The 17,618-nt window shown below is 49.9% G+C and overlaps 1 protein-coding gene across 1 annotated transcript in view; it reads right to left on the bottom strand.

The window, feature by feature from the left end:
- EXD3 (exonuclease 3'-5' domain containing 3) overlaps positions 1-17,618 on the bottom strand; it is a gene marked incomplete at both ends in the record, with an annotated part of 242,750 nt that overhangs the window by 65,499 nt on the left and 159,633 nt on the right. The window lies entirely within an intron of this gene.

Below are 17,618 nucleotides of genomic sequence, written 5' to 3'. Positions count from 1 at the left end.
ATGGTAGCAGAGGGAACCAACAGCGCTGCTGCCTCCAAAAAGGAAGGAAAAGAACACCAGGGAAGTGAAACTGTGACAATTCATTGGGTTCTACTGACTGAGTCCTATGACTGGGCACAGTCCCGTCACATGAAAGGTGTGGGAAAATGCTGAAGACTTGGTTACACTTGTATTTCTAGCTTCAGAAATAGCCTGAGAACCGCACCACAACCACAGCTGTGGCAGCTCGCAGCACGGCTGCCCATTCCAGCCCAGCTGAGTGGGCACTGGCCCTCCCTGCACCCGGGCAGGGCAGGAAAACTAGAATCTCTTTGATAGATGGATGTCCTCCAGATTGTGGTGTGCACAGCTCCTCCTGCTTGTGCTAAGCAGCCCGGGCCTCAAAGGGCTGCAGGCCTGGGGCACCACTGGGGCTGCTCCTTCTCAACTGCCTCTGCACGCGACAACAGCTTGTTGCTCTCCTTGGCTGCTCTCCACTGCGTCTGACAGCAGAAGCCCAGGTCCTGCAGCTGTGCAGGGCATGCAGTGCTGGTGGCACAGGCACTCAGATGCAGGGCAGCAAGGCTCTCGCTGTGCATCCTCCTTGAGGGCTCAGCCCCATCTGTGAGCTCTGAGAGCGCCACGCTCCTGCAGCCATGCAGACAGCTTTGCTCAGACGCTCGTGTGCTCACAGCAGGCCCTGGGCACAGCCCTGCTCAGCTGCCTGCCCCACACTCCAACTTCCCACTCCCCTCCTTGCCCCTCGCAAGTTAATTCAAAGCAGAGCAAGGAGCGGCAGGCAGCACCATCACCGCCATGGGGGGAAGCCAGCTGTGCAGGGGGCCGAGGCAGGCAGGGCCACATCCTGCTGCCCCGGGAGCAGCTGCCAGCCATTGGCAGGGGCTGTGCTGGGCAGGGGAGGACAGCACGGCTCCTGAAGGCCATGTGGGTGCCTTCCTCTGCCCAGCCAAACCCCGGGGGATGGAGTGCAGCTTGGAGGCAGAGCATGTGGGCGGACTTCAACACCTCTGTTTTGTCACAGTGCCCCACTTGGCACTGACACCTACAGGGAACTGAAAGTGGATGGGGACTTAAGGCAGCAGAAGCATCCATAAATGGGTGAAAAGATTCAAGACAAAATATAAAAGTGAGAAATAATGCACAGCTGTACCATCACATTCATTGTGCCCAGGCACCTGCAGCACAGCCTTCTTTCTCAGGGTTACGGTAGGGTCACACTCAGCATCCCCAACATTCTTCTATGACAGCAAAGTAACAAGGAAAAAGGGGATGCTGGGGAAGTAACAGCTGTGCCCCAAGGTTACGCTGCTCTCTGCAGGCACACGTCCATGTCAGCCCTCGTCCCTTTTCTTGTCAGCTCGGGGTGTTGCACCCAGCCCTGCACGCACTGCGCCCAAGTATATGCTGACACAGTTATTTGTTGGCTGATGCGGTAAACCAAGCCTGTGAACTCCTTTGTGCTGCATGTAACCCTGCAAGAAGACAAATCATTTGCGTTCCATGTCTTTTTTTTTATTATTATTTTAAATTTTTTCCCCAGAATTTTTTGCACGCATTACGTCACTAAACATACTTTGCCCTCGTTCCATTGCTTCAGCTGTCCAGTGGCAGTGAGCATATGCTAATTAAACACCATTTTCCAAGCTGCATTTCTAAAAGACACTTTGAAAAATAAGAGTCTTCAAAAGCTCCAAAAAAGGAAACAGCATTTCCTCTTCAGCACAGCACAGTAATAACACAAACGACTGCTGCTACAGTGGAGCTGAGGAGCACGGGCAGCACTGATGCTACCCAGGAGCCCAGACAACAGCTGAGCTGGAAATGCTCAGCAAGCAGCAGGCTCTCATCTGGTCTCAGACTGCACATGCTTGTGGCCAAGTCCAGGTATTTGTAAACCACATTTAGAAGTGGCAGAGCAGACAGCATTAAGCACAATAAGCACGGTAATGGACAGGTTTGCAGCTCCAGGCTGGCTGCAGGTCGGGGCGCCCCAGGGGTCAGAGTCCTTTCTTGCCCTCTGTCTGAGGAAAGTGCACGAGGAAGGACGCACGTACGATACAGCAAAAAATGCAACAGCCCTGAAAGAAGAATCTCTGGCACAGACCCCCAGGGATGGAGCAGCCAGGGGTCGGCAAGCAGAGATCCCTGCATCATTGTGCTGCTTTAGGCTCCATCCTGCTGCTGTTCATGGCAGTGACAAAGGACGGGTGGCTTGGAGAGGGCACCGAGGTCCTTCCCAGACTGGCCGCCTCTCCCCCCCTGAAAAGCTGTGGGCTCCTGGAGCTCAGGAGCTGGATTCTGTATGTTTTCCATCTCTTTGCAGTGCACATGCAGGGAACCCTCCTCCTGCTCCCAATGCAGCTCTGCAGTTTAGGGGTCCCCTCATCCTTCCTTCTTCATTTCTGGATCTTGTTTTCCCTAGACAGCCAAGCTCTGATCTAATCACTGCATGATGTTTAACACATACAAAATGAGGAAGGATGATGAGCAGTGGGTAACTCTTTTTCCAGTGATCTCATCACTGTGGTTAAAAAGGGGAACTCAGATAAGCTTTGTGGTCTAATACATAGAAATACCTACATTCTTCAGAAACAGTTTCAAAATCTGTGTGCAGTGGTGCACATAATTTACACAAACAGATGCCATGACGTGTTGCTCAAATCAGGTCTCTGCATTCAGTTCTCTGCTCATCTAGATGTCTGTTCATTCGTGTATTCAAATTCCTACCGCATGTTTGCACTTGTTATGGTAACTACATGCAGGAATCAGGCACACCTTGTTTGCACATTTTTACCCAGACAGTTGCATACTTGGCACGACAGGGCAGCCCAGACAGTGCATTTATGAATGAATAAAGTCACAGACTCCTGGGGAGAGCACAGAGAAGCAGCAGCTCTGCTTTCTATTACTTCACACTGAAAATGGGAAGGACTGACATCTGCCCACTTTGCCTCAGCACACACTGCTCAGCTTTTGCCCTTAAAGAAGCCAAAGGTGCTCCCAGCACCTGGCAGCTGCCAGAACACAGCGCTGCAGTGCAGGAATCAACTGGGGAACCATCTGCATGCACTGATTGAACTGGCCCCATTTATACTGTCTTCATGAGCCTTGAAACTAATCACTGCCATAATTGTTTCTGTGCCTTTACCTCCTTCCAACAGGCTGCTACTTTCCTTTACCCAATGATGCTGCTCAGAGTCACTCACTGATATTCCAGATCATTTAATTTCAAAACCAATTGTACGTAATTAGAGGAAGTTCTGTAACCATTGCCTTTGTTGGGTGCAGAGGAATGGTCTGCAATTCATCTCTATTGATGGTGCCTCTGAAGAGGCTTTGAAGGACTTCCTAACGGGAAGAATGCTTCATCACAGACAACTTTGCCTCTTTTTCTCCCTCTTCTAATCTAGAGAAGATGCTGTCATGGTTTTATGAACACATGACCTTCAGTTGTGAGCGTAGGCGAATTCAGTTTATTTCCAGCTTCACATCAGATTGGAGGCTTGCGACATTTCAGTTAACCGCTGGTGAAACTTCCCGTGGTGATGCAGCAACCGTGGCTGAAGAGCTGCAGGTGAAAGAGGATGAGTGCAGGCTGTGTTTCAGCTCAGTGGAAAGCAGGGACCCATTCACTGTCCCACTAAGGGCAGCAGCAAATCTGATGTGACCTCAGAGAGAGCAGGACTCTCCACAAAATACTTCTATCAACCCAGACCCGGTTCGCCCTATTTCCTAAACGCTCCCGCTGAGTTCATCTCAATTCCCCCAAGTCTCAGTGCCAGTAGGAATGCTGGGCCAAACCCTGCGGAATCCAAACCCAATGAATTCAGCGCATGGACCTTCTGTAAAGGTGAGCATCCACATGACCCGGGTTTTCAGAAGCACCCAGGAAAGCTTTATGATCCAGGGAGAGCTGGGCTAAACTTGCCGTCCTGCAGCTTGTTGCCCTGCCACATCTCTTCCAAATGAGTGGATTGATTTGGGCAAGTGCAAGGGCAGAGCTGAGGTGCGTTGCTGCAGTGGCGGTGGCTTCCATCTCCTTGTCTGCAGAAGAGCAGCACTGTCAGAGCAGCTTTGCTGGAAGGTGCAAAGCTGCAGGCAGCAGGGTTCTGGGCAGCAGCTTCTTCCTCAGCACCAGCATCCCTGTCTGAAAGCTCTGCGTAATGCAGCCGAGTCTCAATTCTGAATTCTCTGGGTGTGCAGGCAGTTTTACCACTTGGGATGGTGTCTGAGGATGTCTGAGGATTATTTAACTCAGATGATCAAATACATCTCACAGAGTATTTTCCTTCATTCCCCATGTGAATCCTCTTGCTTTGCAATTTGGCAATCGCCAGCAGACAACTTCTGGGAAAACGATTTTAAGTCTGAAGTTAAAAAACAAGGTAATTTGGATTAGCACTGAAATCAGAGCTTTGCAATCTAGCAGGTCAGATATTTATTTCACCCTGTTTTCATATTAGCACAGCAGCAAGCTCTGCTACAGAGCCGTCCCTGAGTTGTGCTGTAAGAGTGTAAGCCCAACACTTGCACGTGTAGGCCATGGAATCTGATTCCGCTACGTACAACAGCACTGCTGTCACATGCCTTAGCCTGCATGCTGATTTTTTTCTGAATGATTTGCAGTCCTCTTTCCTATTTTGATAAAAGAAAGTTACATTCAAAAGTAAAGGCTTATCATTTCTGGTGATCTAAACAGATGTGATTCGACAAAGGGGGCCATTGTAGGGCCATGTTAGTGCTTTATTTTTAACGATGAAGGCTTTGGTTGTTTGTTATGGTGAGAAATAGTTTCCCCTCCAGATAGCCCCTTGAGAAATTCATGAGAGAAAATCCAGACTGTGAAAAGTATGGCTTGTCAGGAATTTGAAACAACATGACAGGGGAGGCAAACCATCATGGAAATCCTATTACAGCAGCGCCCACAAGCACCTCCAGTCCCGGTGCGTCCCCCCAGCCCCAGGTGAGCTGTGTGCACACGAACGCCCGCTGCCATCAGAAGCCGCCCTCAGTCCCTGCGCGGGCTGCAGCTGGGGCACAGGGTCCTGCCGTGCAGCACACCTGGGAACGGCAGTTTCCAGCCAAAGACAAAGCGCACGAGACTATGAAGCCATAGGTCAAGGTGAGGAGGAAAGAACTGGCAAGGAGAAAGCTTGCAGTTTCACAATTCTAGCTAATCAGGCACAGACACAGATGCGAGCCTCCCGTGAACACTTAAGAGAAGTTTACATTTCAGCTGGGTTTCACAGCTGCGCTGCGATCGCCTCGCATGCAAAGCTGATTTCTCCAGGGTGCAGCTCCAGAGAGGGGTAAGCGATGCAGTGCTTCAGTTTCGGAGCAGAGCTCCAGTTTCAGAGATGTTTTCAGTTTTTTTCCCCTTCCTCCCAGGCATGTTTCCATGCACATGTTAAAGTGCTCTGCTATACTGTCATTGAAATATAGTTCAATAAGTTTCAGTTCTCATTTAAGACTTCATTTTTTAAGGTAGCAGCATAGCTTGGGTTCATGTCAGAACAGTTTTACGGCCTCCAGCCGTAAATCTAAAAATACCAGCTTTTCAGAAAGGAGATGTGAGATGCCAAGAGATTTCACACACGCACAATTGGGAGATTGGGCTTCAAGTTCAGCTTGCATTTTTTCCATGGTTACCTAATGCTGGACGCGGCCGTTTAATCCGAATCACTTCTAGGTTCTCCTCCAGTGCTCTCTACAGAGCGTGGTCTCAGCATCACTCAGCAGAGCACACGTTTCCTTTCCTGCTGAAGGAAGCGATTACAACTGCACGCTGCCAGCACACTGCATTCCAAGCTCTGGCTTTGCACAGCTCTTTCCAAGAGCTGACCCGTGGGCACAGCTACTGCTCTTCTCCAGTAGAGACGACCTCGACGCACAGCAATGGAGATGAGTGTCAGCACAAGGAGTGCACAAAACAGCATGCAGGAAATGGGTCAATTATCCAGCCCTGACTTTTAGCAGGAACTGTACAAAGGGATCTTTATAAAGGAGATGATAGCTGGAAAGGAAGGAGAGAGGCGAAGATCGGGGGAAACGAACGGCACTGTGAAGCATGATCGAATATTTATGACCATCCTTGGAGAGGTTGTTCCTAGTCCAGCTTAGGACTAGTGATTATTCTAGTAATAATTATTCAGAAAAGCTTGCTAAAATAAGCAGAAGGTAGCTGATGCAAAAAAAGCAATGCTAAATCACAGCAAGCAGTATTGTCAGAAGATCCCCTTAGGGGAAGAACGTCCAGGGACACCTCATTGCATCCGTCCAGTACTTATAAGGAATGGGTAAACAGGAGGGAGAGTGACTTGTTATGCAGTCTGATAATCACAGGTCAAAGAGGAATGACTTTAAACTAAAGGAGAGGAGATTCAGGTTGGATGTCGGGAAGAAACTCTTTCCTCAGAGGGCGGTGAGGCCCCAGCACTGCTGCCCAGAGCTGTGGGTGCCCATCCCTGGAGGTGCCCAAAGCCAAGGAGGGGCCCTGGGCAAACTGAGCTGGGGGGCAGCCAGTCTATGGCAGGGCTGGGGCTGGGGGCCGTAAGGGCCCCTCAACCCAACCATACCGTGAGTCTGTGGTACCGTGTGATCAGAACCTGCATCCTTCCCAGCTGTCCCTCGTGCTCAGCCCTGTACCACAGGATAAGGAGCAGCAGCAGTGCGCTCATCACCTGAGCAACAGCTTGTCCTGCGGGCCAATGGCAACCAAAGAATGGGATGCTCACAGTCCACCAAACTTCAGCGGAATAATTTAAACTGGAGCAAAATGTGTCAAAACAGTAAGAAATGGATGGAGAGGAGGCTGCCAAACCTCCACAGCCAGCAAAGACAGCCTGGTCTCACGCAGAGAGGCCCGAATCACACTGCTGCTTGGCTAAAAAGTTATCAGACAATATCCACTGAAAAATTCCTTTTTCTGTCCGATATTGTAAACACAAGTTCAGCATAGGAGACTCCATGGGATAAGATGGTTTTGATGACTTCCAGCAACTTACACAGTACACAGAGCTGCTTTCCAAGCAGGCTATTATCACCGCGCAGGCAGCTCATTTATTTGCCGAGAATTCTAATTTAAAAAACTAATCAGTCAAGATTTATTGCCCTCTGATAAGGCACAGGAGGGCACCGCTAAGGTTCTGGCTCCTGCCACTTGTCAGGCCTCTTGGCTAGTGGTTAACATCAAGCCAACACCACGGCACGGCTCTGACGCATCCCCTCTGGCCCCGGTGTGTCCTGGGCTGTCTCTGGGAAGTGGGGCTTTGCCACGATGCTCCCACAGGCCACTTAATTGTCTCACTGCCTCAGTTCACCCAGGAGCAAAACCGGGAGCTGTCAGCCACTGTTCATAAGCTTGCAAAGGCGGCTGCCTGCAAAAGTGCTGGGAACTGCCTGAGCCCTTACGGAATGCAGCACCAGGTGTGCCCTGAGCACCTGAAGCTGCTGGACAAAGGGGAGGTGAGGACAGATGTGCATCCAGCCCAAAGCTGCTCTTTTCCCATCCAGGTGCCACTGTGGGCCCAGGCTCAGCCCCGATCCCTGCTGGGTGAGCAGACACAGAGGCCCCCCCGCCGCCCCCCCACTGCTCCCGGCTTCCCAAAGCGCTGAGATTATCATTGGCAGATGTACCTTCCCCAGGGCTCCAAAAGCTCTGTCAGCAAGCAGAAAGCAACTGGAAGGGGGAAAAAAGAAGAAAAGAATGCCTGTATTTGAAATATGCTTTGTTTTCTTTTAAAAAATCCAGGATCCCGTCCAGTTTGAAAGTGGAGGAAAGCACTGAAACAAGCTCTTTGTTTTTTGCATTAGTTCGAGAAGAAAACACATTTTTTCCCCTCCCTCAAATATTCCTCTGAGGTTTGAATATGCCTCTGGCCCCCACGTTGGGCATGCGGGGAGCACAATCACAGGTAGTGCTCCCAGACCTCTGGCATCATCAGAGCAGCCTCCAACCCCACAGCCCCCATGACCCACAGGCAGGGCACTGGGCACCACATGCAGGGGCACTTCGCCTCACACAGCAACACTGCCATCTGCACACCACCCAGAGCTGCTCTGCCCAGAGCAGAAGGATGCTGTCGGAGCCCCGTCTGCTCTCCAGACCTGCATTCAGCGCAGGGGCTGCACCCAGCACCCAACAGGCAGTGCTGGTGCTGGCTGGAGGCACGGCCGTGCTCCCTGTTTTCTCCTGGCAGCACCAAACACATAAGCTGCACCGTTGGCCACTGAGTGCCAAGTGCTTCGGGTGTGGAGGTGTTTGTCATGGAGAGCTCTAGTTTTTTTTTTTGCTTAGAAGCTAACAGCCACCTTCCCCGTGTCCTTTGGGTTGAGATTTGTCATGCCTGTTCTTAACCCAGTGGAGAATTTCTTCTGGAAAGTTCAATAGTATAAGTAGCAGCAATTATTCATCTGGCTTTCATCGTGGAAGATAACAAATGTTTGCACGATGCTGCAGTCTCTGTGAAGGAAAGAGCTCCTGCCCCACAGCACTGGGGGGTCCTCCAGTACAACCCACACTCAGAGTTGGAGGCTCAGTTCTTCAGGAGTGAACTGGGCAGTAATTCCCACAGCTAGACACTGACAAACACCCCGCCGAGCAAAAGCATTTCATGCAGTCCCTGCAAAAGCATTTCATGCAGGCTGGTTTTCAGAGAGCTGAGCATGAAAACGTGATGTTTATCACTGGTTAATTAAGACATTTTCCAGATGCATCCCATATGCATCTGTAAAGTCTGAAACCTGCTTATAAACACAATGTGACCTAAACCTTCAGACTTGAGGAGGACAGTGCTCAGTGAGACACTCATCTCTGCGACTGCACAAGGAAACACAACATGCAGACAGGGATGGAACAAGGCGGAATGCTTCTAAACTCCAAGATGGGAGACTGGAGTTAGATGTGAGAAGGAGACCTTTTACTAAGAGGGCGGTGAGGCTCTGCAGGGGCATCACTGTCCCTTCAAACCACGCCACGCTGTGGTTCTATGACCACATCACCTCCCGTCTCCACATTGAGTGCTGCCAGGAGCACCCACTCCCCGGCACTTACCCATGCCCATCCTCAAACAGGTTGAGTGAAAAAGAAATGAAAACTCTACTCCTAATTAAAAAAAAAAAGTTAGGAATCCAAGCCCATGCAATCCAGTGAGACTTTATGACAACCTTTCAATGCCCAGTGTGCCAAGGCAGTGTCTCACTCTGTCCCATCCACGTCCCACACACAATATGCCATGAGCCCACTGCACAGACCACCTTGAGCTGAAGCAGAAGGGGGTTTCATCAGCTGCTATGGAGAACACAGCTTAAACACCCTAATTTTGTTTAGTTTAAATCTTAACCATAATATTTGTATTAATGCTATTTATTATAATTTATTTTCACTTAAAAGTGCACATCACAGAAAACATCTTTCATGCAGAGAGATGGCAGTGGGTTGGTACACTAACACCAGGAATAGCGATTTGCTCCTATACCAAGGGAATAAAAAATGCACTTAAACACATAGAGGAGGAACGGTCCTCCACACGAGTACAACAAAACAATGGAAATGGGCAATCTGGCCAGAGAGGTCCTTCCCAGGTGCTGGCTGTGCTCAGCCACACAGCTGCTCCCTGCGCCGTGCTGCAGTGGCTGCACGTTTCCTGCCACAAACACATTCCTGCTTTGAAATAAAATGGCTCTTGTCTCACAAAGCAGAAAAAATAGAGAGAAATGCCAGTATCTCTTAATAGTGAATGCTTACTGCTTGCAAGGGTTCTGTCATCCCCACTTGTAGCTCACAGGGAGGAAAGCAGGAGATCCTTCCAGCAGCAGGAACAACACGGCACAGTTAGGGGAAATGCTCTTACACAGCTCAGGCAAAGAATGGGAAATGGCCAATGTGGGGTAGCGTGGTCCTTTTCAAAAGCAAATATAAACTCACTGTAAGGAGGCAAATTCCACTTTGTGTCCTCTTATGCCAAGCTCCCACCGCCTCGATGCTCCTCCCTACAGCCAGCACCTGGCCTCCAGCTGCCACGGACACAGCTCCATGCACTGAGCAACGCCAGACATGCAGTGGGGAAAAAAGTGTGGCTGGAAGGGACGGAGTGTGCAGGCTGGGCTGAGCTGCAGCATCAGGGCAGAGCACTGCTGTGACAGCTTCACCACGGCTTCTCCAGCTTTGTATGCTGAAGAAAGTCTCCAGGTTACCAAAGCTAAGTAAGGAATGCTTTTAAAACATTGTTACGCTTGTTCCACAGCAGCATCCTAAGAAAAGAAAGAGCACGGAGTAAACGGAACTGGAAAATCGTGTTGGCAAAGGAAAACGTGAGCATTTAATAACTAAAAATGCATGTCCACATGCTGCAGGGGAGCAGTTCAGCCTGGTGGTCAGCAGCACAGCCGTGTGCAGGAGGCTGAGGGCAAGCAGCCCAGGCCTGCAGGGATGGCCCCCATACCCAGACACGGCCCGAAGTTTGAACTCTGAGCTCCGGGTGGTTCTTTGTATGCCTCACATGGCAGCGTCCTGCACGACATCACCAGGAGAGACGCCAGCACTGCTGCAGTGCAGTGATCAGGCACGGACAGAGCCAGCTTGGGAACACCTGCCTTATGCTATCTCTGCAGAGATAACATCTCTCAGCTCACTCTCAGTACCGTCCTGGAAACGTTCACGCAGTGCCATTCTCAGCACACACACACACACACTCCATCACCATGTTTAAGGCACCACGAGGGGCTGAGGGAGATCAGAGCGGCTCACGCTGCGGCCCATCCCTGCCACCCCCAGCACGCTCTCCCTCTCTGCCCTTGGGCCCTACTTTCCCCATCCCCTTCCCGTGGGCTCCTCCCACCCGCCCTCTGCCTGCCCCGGGAAGCAGAAGCTGCCCCACAGACCAGACGAGCCCTGCAGCACGGCGCCCTGCCCGGTCCCCTTGCACTCTCCCTTCTGTCCCCATATTTCTGTATCTACAAAATGAATCCTGTGGGGTAGGGTGGGTTCTCTTTTTGCCCTGTGTTTGTACTGCACTTACCGTATCACTACCACAATGCTAGCAGCAGCGTTACTCAAGAAAGCAGTACCAACCCATCACATTTGACACCAGAAGACACAGAACGCTGATTAAGTTGGTTTCTCATGGCCTCCCTAAGGACAACATCAGAAAGAAAGCAAACGGGACTCAGAGATACACCTGAGCCCCACTGGCCTTAAGGAAGATCAGCAATACACAATGGCCACTGAGCCACAACGTTCCCAGCCTGGCTGCAGGCAAACCAAAGATTTCATAGCACTTAGAAGAAGCCAAAGCTACTCTCTCTCCTCAATGGAGGTCACCACATTTTTCACTTTTCCTCTCTGTTTTTCACTGTTTAGCGTTAACTGCTGGGACAGCTTTTCAGACATAACTCTCACAAGCAGAGCAGAATGAAGTGCACCGTGTGTGAGAGGAAACAAAACGGACAGTTAACTCTCTAGATAAAAGAGGGATGCTTTGATTGGAGTGGCCTTTCTATAGATCATGTCCAAACCACATCAAATACGAACAAATATCGAGTGCAGGAAATTAAAGTTGGAGAGTTAAAAATACGAATAAATCAAGGAATTCTCATGCTTAAATTTGTCCTCTGACTCCCAAGGTCTCCTTTCCTGAGCCACTTTCCTAACACAAACACAAAGTCAGTCTGTCTGCCACAGCTGGCTCTGTTCTCACCTCCGCATGCCCGCATGGCTCTGCCTTCTACCTCCCTGCCCGCTGGGATGTGTGGGTGCTTTTTCCCCAGTCACAACGGACCCAACCAGTGCTATTCCACAGGGTTTGGCTCACTGGTTGCTTTGCTTCATCTTGCAGGGGTTTGGGGTGAACGACGCCTCTCCCATCTCTGTGGGCATCTCAGCATCCTCCTGTGCAGCAGCTGCATGGATGCCCTGAACATGGTCTGCTGAGCTGGGGCAAGAGCAGTGCTTCCTCCCTGCAGGAGCTGTATAAAATATCCAGGGATAAAGAACAGCGCAGAACAAACCAAACAATGTGAGCAAACCAAATAGTTCTGGCTTGGGCAAATAATCCATCTATACCACCCGTGCTAGAAAAGCAGCACTTCAGCTGGAGCATCAGTCACTGATATGGTCAGATGGCATTTCCAGGTAGAAGAGGCAAAGGGTGAAAATGGGAAGGATGTCAAGTGAAAGCCAGGCAGGATCACACGGCTTGGGGCAATAACTGCGTGTTTCATAAGCCAGATACCAACAGCCTGCCTTCTTATCTTTGTGCCACAAAGGAGAGGTGCTGGCCTAGCTGATGATCATAGACTTGCTTCCACACAATAGAACAGGCACTGCTGGCTCTTCCAAGGGTGAGATAAACTGTCAAGTGAATTGGAGATTAACTATCCAGATGTAAATGAATTCATTGCTATGCAACTGATAGGGCTCAGGCCCGGTTTAGTGCAGGATGGAGTCAGGTTTGGAGAGCTCTCTCAATGGCCAAAGAATTTATAACCTGTATTCATGGCACTCTGTAAAAGGCCGCCTAACAATGCAGAAGCCTGCAAGCATTGTTCCTTTTGAAGGGCTCGCCACTCCACCCCCACTCCTCTGCCCCCAATTTACTCCCCTCCTCCCTGGATTCCCCAATAGACCCACTCAGCACCCTTCCACCCTGCCCGTCCTCTGATCACACAGGAAGAAAGCCGGGGGGAGGTGACCTCCGCAGCAGAATTTGCTATTCATGTTCCGTTCCCCCTCACAAATCCTTAACTTCTTGTCTCTTTTTAATCTTTTTTCTCTTGAGAAAGAAAAGATCAAAGGGCTTGGGGCTGATGCTTTCTGAACTAGGCACTTCTTGCCATGGGAAAACAGCGACAGGGAAGGGCTACACAAAGATGCTTGTGACTGGGGGTAGGGGAGGAGATGATGGGACAGGACTTTCTTCCATGGAAATGCTTTACCAAGCATCCCTGCGAGCAGGATGCGTCCACCCGGCACCCACCCCGGCCTGCTGGGATGCCACAGCAGTAGCAATGAGAGCACGCTGTGTTCCACCGGCCACACATGAACGGCGCTGACATCTTCCAGCACCAGAGAGAAACCCAGAGTCCAGGTGTGTGCTGGACCACAGGGCGAATGGCCACCACCAGCAGGTCTGCCTGCAGCACGGCCCAGAGGCTCATTCCTCCTGGGTGTCTTGGGGATGCATTTTAAGAGAAGGAACAGATGCACTCACACGGCTGCTCCCAGCACATCATCGTTCCTTTTTACACGCTCACTGCTGCAGAGGACAGACAACCAAAGCAGAGCAGTCCCGCACGCCCTGAGCTTGCCATGTGCACACAGCACAGCTCTTTCCTTTCACAACCACAACTGCATCCTGATCCGGAGCTCCCAAGCCTGTGAGGGCTAAACTAGAGGGCTGCAGTTCAAAGCTTTATTTAAAATACTCCCTAATTGCAAAAGGACAAAGGATTTCTGACACACGTTATTATGTTATCTGTCTCCAAATGACCCATGTTTCATGTGAAGGAGAGTTAAAAGTTTCTACATTCAAACAGAAGAAAGGGGAAGAATCGTAGATTTGCACCAAAGCACTGATATCAAACATTTCAGGGGGAAAAAAACAGCTCTTGGCCCAAAGGTTTGTGCAAGTTTCCAGCTGGAGACGGAACTTCAAAGCGGCGGCTCAAATCTCTAACGAGGGAGCAGGCCTGCTGAGAAACGTTTCATCATTGTCACTTGGACAAGCAACACACAAATAATCCCCCTGCCAGAGGTCTTCTGCTCCTGGGAAGTGGCTGTTTTGCACTTTTATGTATTGGGAAAGATGTTACCTAGTCTTGAAGGACTTATCTGAATCACATTTTTTACCTTAAACCCGAAATCAAAGCTTGCTGGTACAGACGGGAGGTCTGTGAAGCTGAAGAAGCTGGTCCATGTTCAGTCCCACCATCTCCTTTCCTCCCCAACAAACCGCTCCCCGGAGCCCTCCAGCCCATCAGCATCAAGCAGCTCAGTGACAACTGTCTCGCTGTTTTTCCAGCACTGGGACGCACAGGAGAGGGCAGGAGCTGTGCTTTACTTCATACATTTCATGCTCAAATACCTTAGGAACAATCTCATTTGTATTGCCTTGGAAAAAGCCCCACTTTGCCAGGCAGCGCAAGCTCAGAGCCACGGGCTGTGCTCAGGTCAGGCCAGCTCTGTGCACCAGCAGCCACCCGGCACTGCAGTGCCTCCTCATGCAGCAGCTTGTGATTCAGCCCCATCACAGCAGAGTAAAATCTGCTCCAAGTGTTGCGGTGTAAATCCCACGGGGCCTCACTAACGAACACCGCAAACGAACTGCAGCACCCGCAGTGCTGTAACAAATTATAGGTCGCACAGGAACACTGAAAATTCACACGACTTTTCTGCCTTAGGAGCTGGTTTCCTGACACAGACTTTAAGAATGTGTTTCCTCTGTAGGCTCAACAAATGCCTGAGACGTGCTGGAGAGCCAAGGAGAACAGCTGCCTCCCTTCAGATTTGAACTACTTTCACCACCACCCCCAAACCCAAGCACAGGAGCGTTCTCATTTCTGGGCAGGGTAAGTGTTTCTGCTGAAAGAAAAATGTAAATTGCTCTAAAAGAGATGCCAAATTAGCACAAGTGACCCACGACCAGAAACACAAGTTCTCTAGAGGAGATCTCAAGGCAGCTGAATGCCTCAGCAAATTTGCTCCAAGGCTGCCACGATGACAAACCTCCTCCTGCACTCCCGCTATGATAACCATAACACAGTTGGCCTTCCACTGCATTTCTGATTAATTTTTGCTCTACCACTGGGGGAAAAAAATGCAAAATGTCACCACCATAAAACTGCCAGATGGCAAATCACACTGAACCTTCGGGTGACAAATTTCTCCCCTGTCCCCCAGCTTTGCCAAATGCATTTCAAACCTTTGCATTTACTTCTGTCAAGTCCTCTGTTTCTTTGGAGCCAGAATAATCCTGCTGAACTCAGGTGTGGGTGTTTTTTCAGATGCACTGTTGCCCACGGGAAGTGAGTGAGCGCCGGGCTGCAGTGTGACAATACAGCAAATCCAGCCTCAATGCTTCTGGTATGGGATCAAAGGCACATGAGACAGCACTAACAACACAAAAATTAGGGAGCCTGTTCATATTCCCACAAAGAACTAAAAAAAAACACAAAACAAACAAAAAACCCAAACTACCTTGTGCTGGCTGGCCTTTTGCTGGAAGGGCACTGCTGCATATCACAGCAGTCACCTCTGTCCCCTCCTGGCTGGCACAGGGGTAAGTGGCCCTGGGCACAACTCAGGGCAATGAACCGCTCCTTTTTCACAATCGCCTGGACGAGGTTTGCTCTCATACCTTCTGTGGAGAAGATGCCATTTTCATATTGGTCTGTATGCCATCATAAGGACCCATTCAGGCACCAGGTCCTCCCATCTCTGCTCGGTGAAGACTTGCTGTTGCTTTTTTTCCCAGGAAAGAAAGCCAGCAGGTCAGAAGCGCTTCTGAAAGAACACCACAGACCTAAAGCACTTGAACAGTACTTTGTCTTGGGAGTTGAGCACAAAAAGCATGCTGCAAGCACATTAAGAAACACTGTGCCTATGAGATGCAGAAAGCTATATAACATAGAATCACAGAACCACAGAATGGTTTGGGTTGGAAGGAACCTTTCAGATCACCTGTTCCAACCCCCTGCTATAGGAGGGACACCTCCCACCGCACCAGGCTGCTCACAGCCCCATCCAGCCTGGCCTTGGATGCTTCCATGGAGGGGGCATTCACAGCCTCACTGTGAACCTGTTGCAGTACCTCATAGCCCTCACAACAGAGAATTTCTTCCTAATTATCTAACTCTGCCCTCTTCCAGTTTAGAGCCATTCCCCTTGTCACATCACTATACACCATACAACAACACAGGATGCACAAAGACATTTTGGTAATGTTGCTCTACGTCTCTTTCAGCTTATGGAGCTGAAGAACCACAGTGTTGCCATTATTAAATAGTCCCTATAAGGAGAAAAGCAGGGCCAGTGCTCCAAGGAGACATGCACAGAGGCTTGTTCCCTTTCTAAAAATGAATCCTGATGAATACACGACCTTTTCATGACTCCTTCCCCACTAACAAACCAGGCTAACAGAGAGAATGCGAATATACATTTTAAGCACATTCTAGTAAAATCTGAATTGTGAAGATATCCTCACCAGAACAGAAGACTGAGATAAAACAAATGATGAATTCAACCTTTCAGACTCCCAAAGTCTCCAGTGAACATCCTGAGTAAACCCGAATGGACACAGAGATAAAGATTTGTCAGCAGAGCTGAGCTCTTGTCAGCAGCCCAGAGGAGGAGGATCCACCAATGCCATTAAACGTGGTGGGAGCTGGGCTCCTCGGGTCCACAGCCAACAATTAAGCATTCATGTCTGGGGTTCCTCAGCAAGCACTCTTAAAAACAACATAATAAACAAGTGTAACAAAGCTGCAAGCCATCTTCAGATAACTTGCAGGCTGAAATGAAGTCTGCATCTAGCATTTCTAGCTCCCAGCTCTCAGGGGCAAACTCCTGGGGCCGTGCAGGTCTGCACGCCATGAGGCTGCCCCACACAGCCTGCAAATGGGAAGGGTGCTGTGGCCCTAGGAGGAAAGCCAGTCCCCATTTGGCTTACCCAGCGCCCGGAGCCCCAGCCTGCAGCAGAGGACAGAGAACATCATTTCCTCCAGTTTTTTCTCCCTATCTCATCTTCACTTTCTCACTACCTGTTGAGAGATGCTTTTATAGCAGCATCCATCAGCACCGCATCTCAGCGTGCTGCAAGAAGACAGAAAGCCCCCAAAGGCCTGATTTGCTCCCCAGCTTTGTCATTTTGCTTTTGAATTTCAATTATTTGTATAAAAACAAGGCTGCAGAGTCACCGAGATTGTTGTAGCCGGCAATGAGCGAGGAAGAGAGCTGCTGCTACAAGCACATGCTTTTCTCTAATGGCAACTTGGAAAAGTACTGAACCACATTTCTTGTCCAAATGTGCTCTGCTCTGCAGTCTTCCATTAAGTGGTGAGTAAATAGTTTCCCATAAAGGCCCAAGGGCCCGTGAAAGAGTCTAACAGAATCTGATTCCGTCTTTAACTTTCAAAACCCATTCATTTCTCCTTCTTTACAGCTGCCCTGGCTGGTAGGGGGCTCTGGAAGCGCCCCTTGGCAGCAGAGCTGCTCATGCTGGTGCTGCACAGCGCGGCGTGGGGACCCAAAGCAGGTGGGAGCAGGGCTGACCTGCTGAGCTGGATGTGCTGCACTGCAGGACTCCCACCCCTTGGCTGCAATTCCTCCATCTCACAGCACCTCCAGAAAATAACGTCATGAAAACAGTCCTTTTCCACCCCCTCCCCCTCTTTTTTTTTTTTTTTTTCTTTTCTTTCCTTTTTTTTTTTTTCCACTGCTCATTTTATTTTACTGAGCTACTGCATACGGAGCCGAATCTTTATTTTGGCTCATGTCCTCTTGCAATATCATTACCCTCGCGCAAAGGAAAAGCCCTCTGGAGATTTCCAATCCAAACAGGCCCTTGTTTTATCTACAACTATTTGAGTACATGACCTCAGATAACCCCACGGCCAACTGTGTG

The sequence above is a fragment of the Tetrao urogallus genome (genome assembly GCF_951394365.1).
Source record: "Tetrao urogallus genome assembly, chromosome: 19".
NCBI classification, from domain to species: domain Eukaryota; kingdom Metazoa; phylum Chordata; class Aves; order Galliformes; family Phasianidae; genus Tetrao; species Tetrao urogallus.
Note: the sequence above shows the minus strand (reverse complement) of the source record. Positions and strands in the feature narration are given on the sequence as shown.